This window comes from Ursus arctos, unplaced genomic scaffold, assembly GCF_023065955.2.
Source record: "Ursus arctos isolate Adak ecotype North America unplaced genomic scaffold, UrsArc2.0 scaffold_34, whole genome shotgun sequence".
In the NCBI taxonomy this organism is placed as follows: Eukaryota; Metazoa; Chordata; class Mammalia; order Carnivora; family Ursidae; genus Ursus; species Ursus arctos.
The window spans coordinates 8,109,808-8,120,799 of record NW_026623030.1 but is presented as its reverse complement, the minus strand read 5'-3'; the positions used below and the strand labels follow the sequence as shown (position 1 = coordinate 8,120,799).

At 51.6% G+C, this 10,992-nt stretch overlaps 1 protein-coding gene across 2 annotated transcripts in view; it reads right to left on the bottom strand.

Moving 5' to 3' along the window:
- Positions 1–9,225: 9,225 nt before the first annotated feature.
- The window catches only part of MYO18B (myosin XVIIIB), a 248,424-nt gene continuing 246,657 nt past the window's right edge, over positions 9,226–10,992 (bottom strand). For both annotated transcript variants that reach the window (XM_057305965.1, XM_048221462.2), the window contains one exon: positions 9,226–9,438. The gene's annotated coding sequence lies outside the window, so the exon portion shown is untranslated. The remainder of the gene's footprint in view (positions 9,439–10,992) is intronic.

The following is a 10,992-nucleotide window of genomic DNA, read 5'->3' as shown; positions in this document are numbered from 1 at the left end:
TTGCAAGGACAGCACTAGCTGATTAAGATACTTCTTGAGATCTAGTCTTGGAATTGGCGCACTGTAGCTTCCGCCTCATTCAAACGCCGAAAAAATGTCCCAAGGGGAAAGAAGGACTTTGCGTGGAGGGAAGGAACTCTGAGGTTGATGAAGCAAGGGGATAGAGACGGTTGAAGTGGGGCCATCGGTGCAATGCACCATACTCATTACCATTGGACAAACCATCCCAGGGAGACGGATGCCAGCCTTGAGCCTTTGCCCGTGTATTTCCCCTCTTGATATCTTTTCTTCTTGTGCTTGAACCTTTGCTTCTTATCCAACCTCCAAAGGCTATTGCAAACCATCTTCTTCCGTGAAATCCTTCCTGGTCACAGTCACTGTGTCCTATGTCCCCCGGATTCTCTCTGGGCAGAAATGGGAAGTCTTCAACGTGCAAATCAAATGCAAATTCAAATCAGGTCTTCCCGGGTCCAAAATGAACCTCAGACAAATGTTTGTGAAACAAACCACTGAATAATGAGTGAAATGCAACAAGAGACCTAAATAAGAGTCCTCCATGTGAAAATGGAAACAGTGTTTCTCCATATTGCATGGAATTGCTAAATCAAATTAAATAAGACTCTGGTGTATTACGAGTGATCACAGCCCTAAATGTAAGAGCTACAACAAAAAGCTGCTGGTAGAAAAGAAAAAAAAAAAGTAGGAGAATATCTTGATGACCTTTTCGGCAGGCAAGATTTCTCTGAAATGATTTAGAAAGTATGAATCACAAAAGGGGAAAAAAAACCCTGAGATTCACAAAAATTAAAATTCCTGCTTATCAAAATACACCCCTAAGAATATAAAGAAGCAAGCCACAGACTGGAAGAAAAAGGACTGCAAAACATATATCTGACGAAGGATTGCATCCAGAATATATTAAGAATTTGTACCACCTGGGGCGCCTGGGTGGCACAGCGGTTAAGCGTCTGCCTTTGGCTCAGGGCGTGATCCCGGCGTTATGGGATCGAGCCCCACATTAGGCTCCTCCACTATGAGCCTGCTTCTTCCTCTCCCACTCCCCCTGCTTGTGTTCCCTTTCTCGCTGGCTGTCTCTATCTCTGTCGAATAAATAAAATCTTAAAAAAAAAAAAAAGAATTTGTACCACCTGATGAAATGAAGACGAGCGATTCCATTAAAAAAAAAATGCGAACAGACACTTCCTACAAGAATATATGCAAATGGCCAAGACGCACACGAAAAAGTGCTCACCATCATTAGTCATTAGAAACACGCCGATTAAAATCATAATGAGATACTGTTACACACCCACCAGAGTGGCTGAAATTAAAGGACCGCAACACCGAATGTGGGTAAAAGTGTGGGGGAGCTGGGACCCTCCCGCGAAGCTGGCGGGAACATGAAATGGTGCGATCACTCTGGAAAACAGTTTGGCAATTTCTCAAGAAGTTACACATACACTCACCCTGGGACCCACCAACCCCTTTCCGAGGAGTCCATCCCAGAGAAACAAAAACAAATGTCCAGGAGAAGCTTTGAAGACAAATGTTTGTAGCAGCGCTTTTCATAAGAGCTCCCCAAGGGGAAAAATAATCACCTAGAGGAAAAAAGATTAAAAAAAGATTGTGGTATATTTAGACAATTAAATATTACTCAGAAGCAAAAAAAAGGCTGATTCATTCCATAACATAGATGAATCCCCAAAATGGCTTGCTGGGGAAAGAAATCCAAGCACAAAAAAGTCTATTTTGCTATTTTGCGTGATCTCATTTATATGAAATTCTAGGCTAGGCAATGCTGACCCTGTGATGAAAAAAATCAGGACAGCGGTTGCTTGGAGTTTGGGGTGGGGGAGGGGAGATTTGACCAGGAAGGGGCATGGGGGAACTTTCTGGAGTGACTCAATGTCTCCTTCGGATAGGAATTCCTCAAAACAGACTGAACAGGTTACTTTAAACCTGAGCATTTCTCTGTACGTAGAGTCAATCTCAATTAGATAAGAAATATGAATTATCTGGGTGTCTTGGTGGCTCAGTCCGTTTAGCGTCTGCTTTTGGCTCAGGTCATGATCCTGGGGTCCTGGGATCGAGCCCCACTTCGGGCTCCTTGCTCAGCGGGGAGCCTGCTTCTCCCTCTCCCTTAGCCCTTCCCCCTGCTTGTGCGCATGCTCTCTCTCTCTCTCACCTCCTGCTAGGTCTCTCTCTCTCTATCAAATAAATATTTTTTTTAAAAAAAGGCATATGAGTTATCATTAATATTATTGTCATTATTGTTTTTCTGTGCACAGGGCACCTTGACTGACACTTTGACGTCTTCTCTTGTAGTCAGAGGACTCCAAGCACGGTGAGGGCAGGACCCTGTCCTGGATCCTGCTTGGCTCACCAGTGCCCGGCACAGTGCCTGGCACAAAACAGATGCTCAGTGAAGATCTGTTGAATAAATTCATGTATGAACAAATGAGCAAGTGTTTGCAGAGGGAGAGAGCAATAGCAAAAAGAATGTCTGGCTTTCGAAAGCGGAGCTGGGAGAAACGCAGTTTCTGATATTTACAGCCCTCCAGCCTCTGTTCTGGTTTGCTGGACAAATGGGGGCCTCCGTTAACACTCATGTCTGTGTATTTACAGGACAGCCTGGAGGCTGCTTGGGAACTAATTCAGCATCTCGAGGAAATCATTTGCCTTTAGAAAGAAGATGTAAATATTCCCCACTCGGCTGAACAGAATGGCTCCGCTGGGCTCCCAAACACCGTCCTTAAGAATGTCCTTTAACTCACTCTGGAGGCTGGGAGAAGGATCCCGGGAAAGAAAGAGAAACTGGCAGCGTCGAGGGCCTGCTACACGTCCCCACCATTGTCTCCTTTCCTCCTCGTGATGATGAAGCCAACAAGGGTCACTGTCTCCATTTCACAGATGAGAACATGGAGGCTCAGAGGTGTCCCAGGTGAGTTACACTCTGCTGGGGTTGGCAATGAAACCCAGGCCTCCCTGGTCCTTGGTGGGGCTGGAGCCCCAGGTGATGTCCTAACTCTGACTCTCGCTTGCTGGGTGCCCAGGGTCGCGGTGCTCTCTGAGCTTCGATTTCCTCATCTGTAGAAAGGGATCCATGCCTCGCCCTCCCATCTAGGAAGAGGTGAGACTGAGAGGAGCCCCAGGGGAGGCAGAAACGCACCTGCTTCTCATCCTGCCCAGGATGCCAGGCGTGTCACCTGCTGGGAGGTCACCACAGGGAACGGGCACTTCTCCATCAAACTTCTCCAGCTGGTACTGCCCTTTTCAATCTATTTAGGAGACCCTCACTCCGCACGGCCTCCACTGCCTCCACTCTGGTCTGAGGCACCTGCAATCCCTCACCTGGGTTAGCGGCCTTCACACTGGTCTCCCTGATTCCGCTCTTGTCCTTTGAAGTCTATTCTCTACTCAGCACCCGGGACGCTCCTCATGAACCCCAGGTTGGAGCATGTTGCAGTTCCGAACACTGGGGTGGCTCTAAGGTGACCACCTCGTCCTCGTTGGAGCACTGCAAGTCCTGTGTCCTGGGAGCCCTCTCCGTCCTGGGCCAAGGGGGATGCTTGATCACACTAATGGCTTCCAAACCTTTCTGAGTTAAAGCCAACATGTTCACAAAGTCCTGCATCACCTGGCCCCCATTACCTCTCTGACCTTGTCCACCACACCTTGTTCCCCCCTTGCTCGCCCCACTCCAGCCATACAGGGTTGCTTGCATTCATGCTGCCACCCCCGTGCCTTTGCACTGGCTGTTCCTTCTGCCTAGAATGTTCTTACCCATTTTATGATTGGCTCCCTCATCCTATTAGGTCTTTGCTTAGCCACGTCTTTCTCAAGGAGCCTTGCTCTGCTCATTCCATCTAAAATATTCTCCACATCTCTCTCGATGCCTCCCAGACATGTCCCCTGCTTCATTTCTTTTCCTTCCCCACACTTTTCATTATCTAACACATTACATATGTTACTTTCTTCTCTTGTCCACCCTTTGCCCCTACCCCCGCCTAGAATATAAATTCCATGAGGACATGGGTGTCTTTCTACTTCAGTCACTGCTGTATCTCTGGGGGCTGTAACAGTTAAATCAACACACAGCACGTGCTTTATGAATCCTGGTTGAGTGAATGAATTGCCTTAGCACCAGCCATGAGTTGGGCCCCCAAGCTCCCAGTTAGGTGCTGGAGAGCAGCGCGCACACAGAGGCTGCAAGCCGGGCTGTAACGGCAGAGGGAGGCACAGGTGTGTGGAACCCGTGGCAGCACCCCCCACCCCCCAAGCCCACCAGGAAGTCAGGGAAGGCTGAGAACGGGAGGAAGAAGGGCAAGAAGACAGTGGCCTGCCAGCAGCATCTGCTCCGCACCCCAGAATGTCCCTGCACGCCCCTCCCCCACCCCACTCCCTCTGCCCCTCAACCTCCCCTCCGGGACTTTGGGGCATAGCTATGGTGGGTGGCAGTCTGGGGACCATGAGCCGCGGCACCCACCTCGCTCCGACTAAGGCACCTGAGGAGTCACCAGCAGCAGGAATGATTTCAGTTCTCTCTTTCTTCTGGAAAGGACACCTTTAAATCTATCTGGAAGCTTCTCAGGCTGTGGCAACTGGGGGTAAGGCGCTCCACCCATTAGGCATGAAACTGGATTCCTCCGAAGTCAGGAGAGCCTGCGGGGCACCCGTGGAGCCATCCCCCCATCCCACGCCACCTTCAAGGGGGGGGGGGCTTGAGATCAGAACTGACAATAAAGGTGAACGGCTGCTCATCCTGGGCCCTTGCTTAGGGGGTGTCTGCCTGGGTCAGAGCCAGAACACCCTTTCAGCCTCCCCCCACATGGGCCAGATGATCAGGCCATGAGACTGGGAGGACGCCAGGGAGCACCGAGCAAGGGAGCTCTGAACTCTGATACCAGCTCCTTCGCTGCTAATTCTATCAGTCACTCGGGCTTCCTGAGCCTCAGTTTTGTCATCTGTAAAATGGGCTCAGTGATCCTTGGGCTGGTGCTTCTGTGGACCAGACGAGCTCCAAAACCAGGGTTTCCTCTCCCACTGCTAATTATCCAAGGCCTAGAGGGGTTTAGTAAACTGCTTGAGGTCCCAGCTTAAAAAGACAGGAATAAACCCAAACCCATTCCTAGTGACTGGGCGCATGACCTCCAGACGGAGCAGGCAGGGCCGACTTTGGCCAGGGAGAGATGGCGGAAGGTGAAGCGATATTCTCCATAGGCCCGTTCTACCAGCGGACCTCGTAGGAATGCACTGTCCCCACTGCCAAGCTTGTCCCGTGGTATGATTACCAAGAAGGCCGGGCTTAGGAGTCAGGGCCTTGGGTTCAAATCACAGCTTCATCTGTTTCCTCAATGTCAATGTCTGATTTGGGGGGAGGACCCTCAAAACCTCTCCTCTGATTTTCACCTTCTTCTAAAGCCGTTGTTCCTTTCCCTCTCCCCACGCCCTGAGCAATGAACTGTTACTTACTTAATCAGTGACAGCCAGACGTAGTCTCTGGACTCAGTTTACCGGAGGGCAAGGCCACCGTGCCTTAAAGAATTGCATGCCCCAGCATCCTTCTCCCTCCTGCTATAGACCTCCCAAGGACAGCTGGGGACAAGGTAAGGCCAACGGCTTTCAGCAAACACAGCTGTGTCTCCCCTAGCCCGAGCAGGAAGACTGCACACTTTAGATTACGAGAGACGGGAGGTGGGAGGTGGGAGGGTTGACATAAGCCACTCCATTGAGCTCTACAAGCTAAAAGAGCTGGTACGAGCACGATGTCAGAAGGGGGCTACTGGGCCTTCATGCAGCTGGTCATAAAGCAGCATCCGACTCATTTTTTATTTTTTCTTGCACATATAGAAACTGCAAGGTGATTGATAGGGCAGTGGACCCCCAACACCTGCCCCTTAGAAGCTATGCTTAAATATCACCGAGCACAGCACCTAGCTCCTTGCTGACAGACGAGGAGTGGGAGCTGTTGGTGGTTCTTAACAGAGGGTGACAAGGTCGCCACCTCACCTTGTCACCAGGACCAACGTTTAGCATCTGTCACCGTGCTCTGAAGGTAGCTGCCCAAACTGACAAGTGAATAAGCAACCGGGACTGGGGGGTGGGAACAGAGCCTCGGCTGCCCATCATCCCCTGAAGACAGCAGCGGGAGCTTGGCTAACCCATTAATCACGTCTAGAGCCTTCCATGGCTCTATCTGACATCCTCTGGCATCTATCTGCCTCTCCCAGATGCAATGTCTTCCTTCTCTTTTTCTTCCCATCTAACGATCCTCAGGATTAGGAAAGATGACAAACCCTCCATTCCTCAGCCCTAAACTGTGCAGTCGGCCAGGGGCCTTGGGTCACTGGTGGCCTGCAGAGGGTCTGGGCAGGGAAGGGATGGTGCAGACACAGGAGGACCGCCCGTCGCAGGCGGATGATGGACAGGGCATCGGGTGAGATGGGCACGGCCGATGCGTAACTCCAAGTTTATGACTTTTCTCCTCTCGTAAGCCGTAAGCTGCATGAAGGCAGCCCTCTGCCCACCCCAGCCTCAGCTGCAACAGGGCCCAGCACGTGGGGTGGTGGGAGGGCCCATAAATATTTATTGAATGAAAAAATGTTAACTGGGTCTTTTTTTTTTTTTAAGATTTTATTTATTTATTTGACAGAGAGAGAGGCAGCGAGAGAGGGAACACAAGCAGGGGGAGTGGAAGAGACAGAAGCAGGCTTCCTGCTGAGCAGGGAGCCCAATGTGGGGCTCCATCCCAGGACCTTGGGATCATGACCTGAGCCAAAGGCAGATGCTTAATGACTGAGCCACCCAGGCACCCCTTAACCAGGTCTTAAACTCTGATCTGCCTTTGGACACATCTTTTCCCTCTCTTTCCTGTAAAATGACCTCAAGTCTTTCTTCTCATCTTGAGACTCTGGGGTTCTTTTAAGACCCGGCACGCTGTTAAAAATGGCCTCGGGGCATAGAACAAGAGGAGCCATCTGTGATGGCTACTTAACACACTCTCACCCCTCAAATAACTGGTTATGCTGGCAGGGCTGCCATCGAAAGGCAGGGAGGTGCAGATGGAGCCTTGGGCATCAGAGGGCCGTACTTCTGAGCCCAAAGATCCACGGAGCCACCGCGGACTGCAAGCTGACTATGTGCCGGGCACTGCGCTCAGTGCTTCGGGAGAGTGCAGACTTCACAAGCCGCCGGCAGGCCGGTAGGAGTCCCAGACCCATTGCCCAGAGGAGGGAAGGAGGGCCCAGAAAGTAGGAAACTGGCTGAGGTCACACAGGGAGAGGACGGCAGAGCCCAGGGCTTGAGCTATTTTGATACCCGTGTAGCCGAAGTGCTAGCTGGGGTGGCGCTTACTGCCCTGGGTCCCAGGCTGAGCAAGAGGCTGATGTGACACCAGGGTCCCCCTGGGGATTTCTGCAGTTGGCTTGCAAGCAGGAGGGTCAGCTGGGTCAGTACCTTCTGCATAGGCTATGCTGACTTGGGGGATCTGAGGGGCTGGGGGACAGTTGTCATCCTCCGGGATGTTAAACTGACTTCTAGCATCTTCGGGGTTTCTGTTTCCTGCACAACAGGGAGGGAAGTTTTGCTGTTAGGACTTGACTTTAACGTTTTTGGATGCACCACTTGCACACCATTGAAGAATAACGACAGGTTTCTCTTTTCCCGAGATGTACTTCATAAAATAAATGTCCAGTAAATCTTTAACAGGGAACACACAAGATAATTTCATCTTTATTTTTCCTTATCGCGCTTCCCGTTCTCTGAGAACATGTTTATTTTCTTGCTTACTGTCTGTCTCCCCAGGTAGGATGTTCCTTCCAGAAGAGCGGGAGGGGTTCTGCCTGCTCGCCGTGGATGCCCCGCGTGGGGAACAGTGCCAAGCGCTTAGCAGGTGCTCCGCATATATCGGCTGAATGAGGAATCCTGCTGGCACAGGAAGAGAAGCTCCTGGAAACCCACAGGTTCCAGGCCCTAAAAATGTCTGCAGATCTCCCACGCCAGGAAGGCAGTGAGAATCTTCTCTCGAGTTCCGTAACTGCTTTCATTTGGGGACCAAGCTGGGAGCTTGGGACCTATTTCCCTGATCACTACATGAATAATGCTCACTATTAGCAAATTAAATCACCACCTAGTTTTGCAGAGCACCTGTTATGAGCTTGATCCTTACCAAATGTGCACGGGGAAGCCCTAAGGCCCACTACTTCCGAATGTGACTGTATTTGCAGATGGGGTCTTTAAAGGGGTGATTGTCTTAAAGCGAACCCCTTTGGATTGCCCCGATCCCATCTGACTGGTGTCCTTATACGAAGAGGAAATTTGGACACACAGGGAGACAAGCAGGGATGTGTGCAGAGAGGAAAGGCCATGGGAATGCCCAGGGAGAAGGCAGCCATCTACGAGCCAAGGGGAGACCTACGAAGAAACAAGGCCTACTGACACCCCCTCGGTCTTGGACTTCTAGGCTCCAGAACCAGAAGGTGATGCATTTGGGGTTAAACCCCCCGGTTTGTGGTGTTGTGTTACGGCAGGCTGAGCAAGTTGACACACAGAGGGAGCTCCGATTGCCTATCCCGGAGGGGCCCGAGGGACAGAGTTTTTGTATGACCAGTACTTGAAGGGTGTTTGAAGAAGCAGGTATCCCAGCTACAGACGTGCCTAGGCGAGTGTCGTTAGTGGTGCGTATTTGCGTGGGCGTGGCGGACTGTGTATGCCAGCAGGTGTTCACTGGGGGGCTGTGAGCCGGTGTTCACAGGTGCTTGAACGTCGATATGGGTGCACACAGGGGGGATGCGTTCGTGTCAGGGTGTCGCACGCATTCAAGGGGTGTAAGCTCATTAACTTTTTTGGGGGTTTGTTCATGTAGTCATCCATCCAGATCTTGAATGCTTGCCTACACATATGTACACAATGTCGATAAATAAGTAGGCGGACAAGGGAACTATGACAGAGGTTAAATATGGGAATTAGGGGAGAATGGAGAATGAGCATTTATTTCCATTCAATGTATCAAGGAAGACTTCCTGGAGGAGGTGGCACTTGAGTTGACGAGGCCAAGTGAAGAGGAGTAAGGCCATTGCGTGGGGTTATGTAGGGGGAGAGAAATAACAGTGTGCACTCGAAACTACAAACGTTTTGGGTTGATTCCATTCCTTGGAACCCTTCTACCCGGGCTGCCCCCGTCAACCCTCCAGAATTCCATGGCACAGAACAGAGAGGAAGCACGGATGCCAAGGAGCCATCGCTTTATTTTGTACAGACCAAGCATGCTGGGATCCCCATCCCCGAGGGATGTGCCTCCTGCTGGACTCCTCTTGCCTCGTGAGCACAGCCATGCTGGCTGGCTCTGGACTGAGGGCCCCTGGGGAGGCCTGGCCGGTCTCTCTTTCTCCAGACAGTTGTGGAGCCGGTAAGTCTGCGAGGGCAGTACGTCTCAGGAGGCTGGAAACAAAGGCAGGGCAGAGCGGATCAATGGGATGCAGGAAGCGTGTTTGGGGGTCGGAGGCCCTGACGTCCCATGTCCCCGGGTGGTGTTCCTACAGACGCACCAGCCAGAGGAATGAAGGAGCGTAGGCCGCGGAAGGGGAATGAATGGAGAGACACTTGGGGCGCAGCTCCTGATGGGCCGAGCGCAGGGTAACCGGGCTGGGGATCTCTGGCATTCACATCAAACTCACGGTGTTAATCTGGGGGGTGGTATTATCAGCCCCGTTTTCGAGCTGTGGACACAGGTGCTTGGCCCAGGTCTCACGGCCAATTACAAGGAAGGAACGAACTTGGGGGGGGGGGCTTGCTTGGTTCTGAATCCCCTAATAATAATTTACAATAATAATAACAATTATTATTATTATTTGCCTCGCGGGCAGCGGGGCTGTATTGCTCGGTTCAAGCCTCCAGCGTGGATGTCAGGGCAGAGAATATTTTTTTGGCAGACGCTCTGTTATCACGGTGAGCGCTGCTGGGAGGGGGAAGGACTTGAGTTTAAAAAAAAGAAAATGGCAGAGACAAGATGTTCTGTGATGACTTCTACTAAGAACTGTTCTCCTTATGGACGTGTGCCCTTTACTTGGCCTTTGAAACTGCTTTCTGTGTCCCCGAGAGCATAATATCGTAAATGAGTATGGCATCTCTTCCCGGTAATTGAGAGCAGAGAGAAGGCCACGTTAAGTCAAATTAATTTGCGCTGATACAGTCCGAGCTCATCTCCTCGGAAGGGGCAATCGCTTTTTGATGGGCTGAGGGTGCCTCTCGAAGCAGCAGGTCTATGGAAGTGGAGGCCGGGTGGCTCGTTGCGGTCCAGGAAGGCCTCTGGAAGGAGGGCTGGGGACCGAGGCAAGGCCCCGGCCGTGCACCTGCGAGCGGCTTCAAGTTCAGCGGCGAAGAGATTCGCGGAGGCCGCGCGGTGTTATTACTGGGCAGGGGGTTTGCCTTGTGTCTGAACCTGGAGGGAGGTGCCAACATCCCCTAACTGGCTCTGCCTCTCATCCGGGAGCCACGGAGTGGAAAGCCCCGCGCCCTAAGGCTTGAAACGTGCTCTGGGAGGGGTTGGCAGGGGCCAGCCCTGCCTCAGGGCAAAGAGCACCGAACTGGGAGTCCAAGTGCCTGGGTTGGCGGCAGACTCCCTGGGGGGCCTTGATCTTGAGGGCTCCCTCATTTGTTCTACCACTGAGGTTGGAGTCGGGGAGTTCCAACATGCCTTTAAGTGTAGACGGCTGGGCTCTCTCAGTATGGGACGTCAAGGGAGGCAACCTCTTTAAAGATCCAGCTCCGTCATGGGGGAGGCTCTGAGTTTGTTTCTGCGCATGCTCGGAACGGGTACCCAAGGAGAAGTGTTACGGACATGAGTGGCAATTCCGGAGTTTCGAATGCTATTCTGCCTGGGTGACTTCCTACAAGTGACTTAACCTCTTTGACTCTGTTTGCCAACCTGTGAAATGGGAATAAGTCATCCTAACCACCTTTTGGGGTTCCTGTGGATACGGACGTGTTCGATAT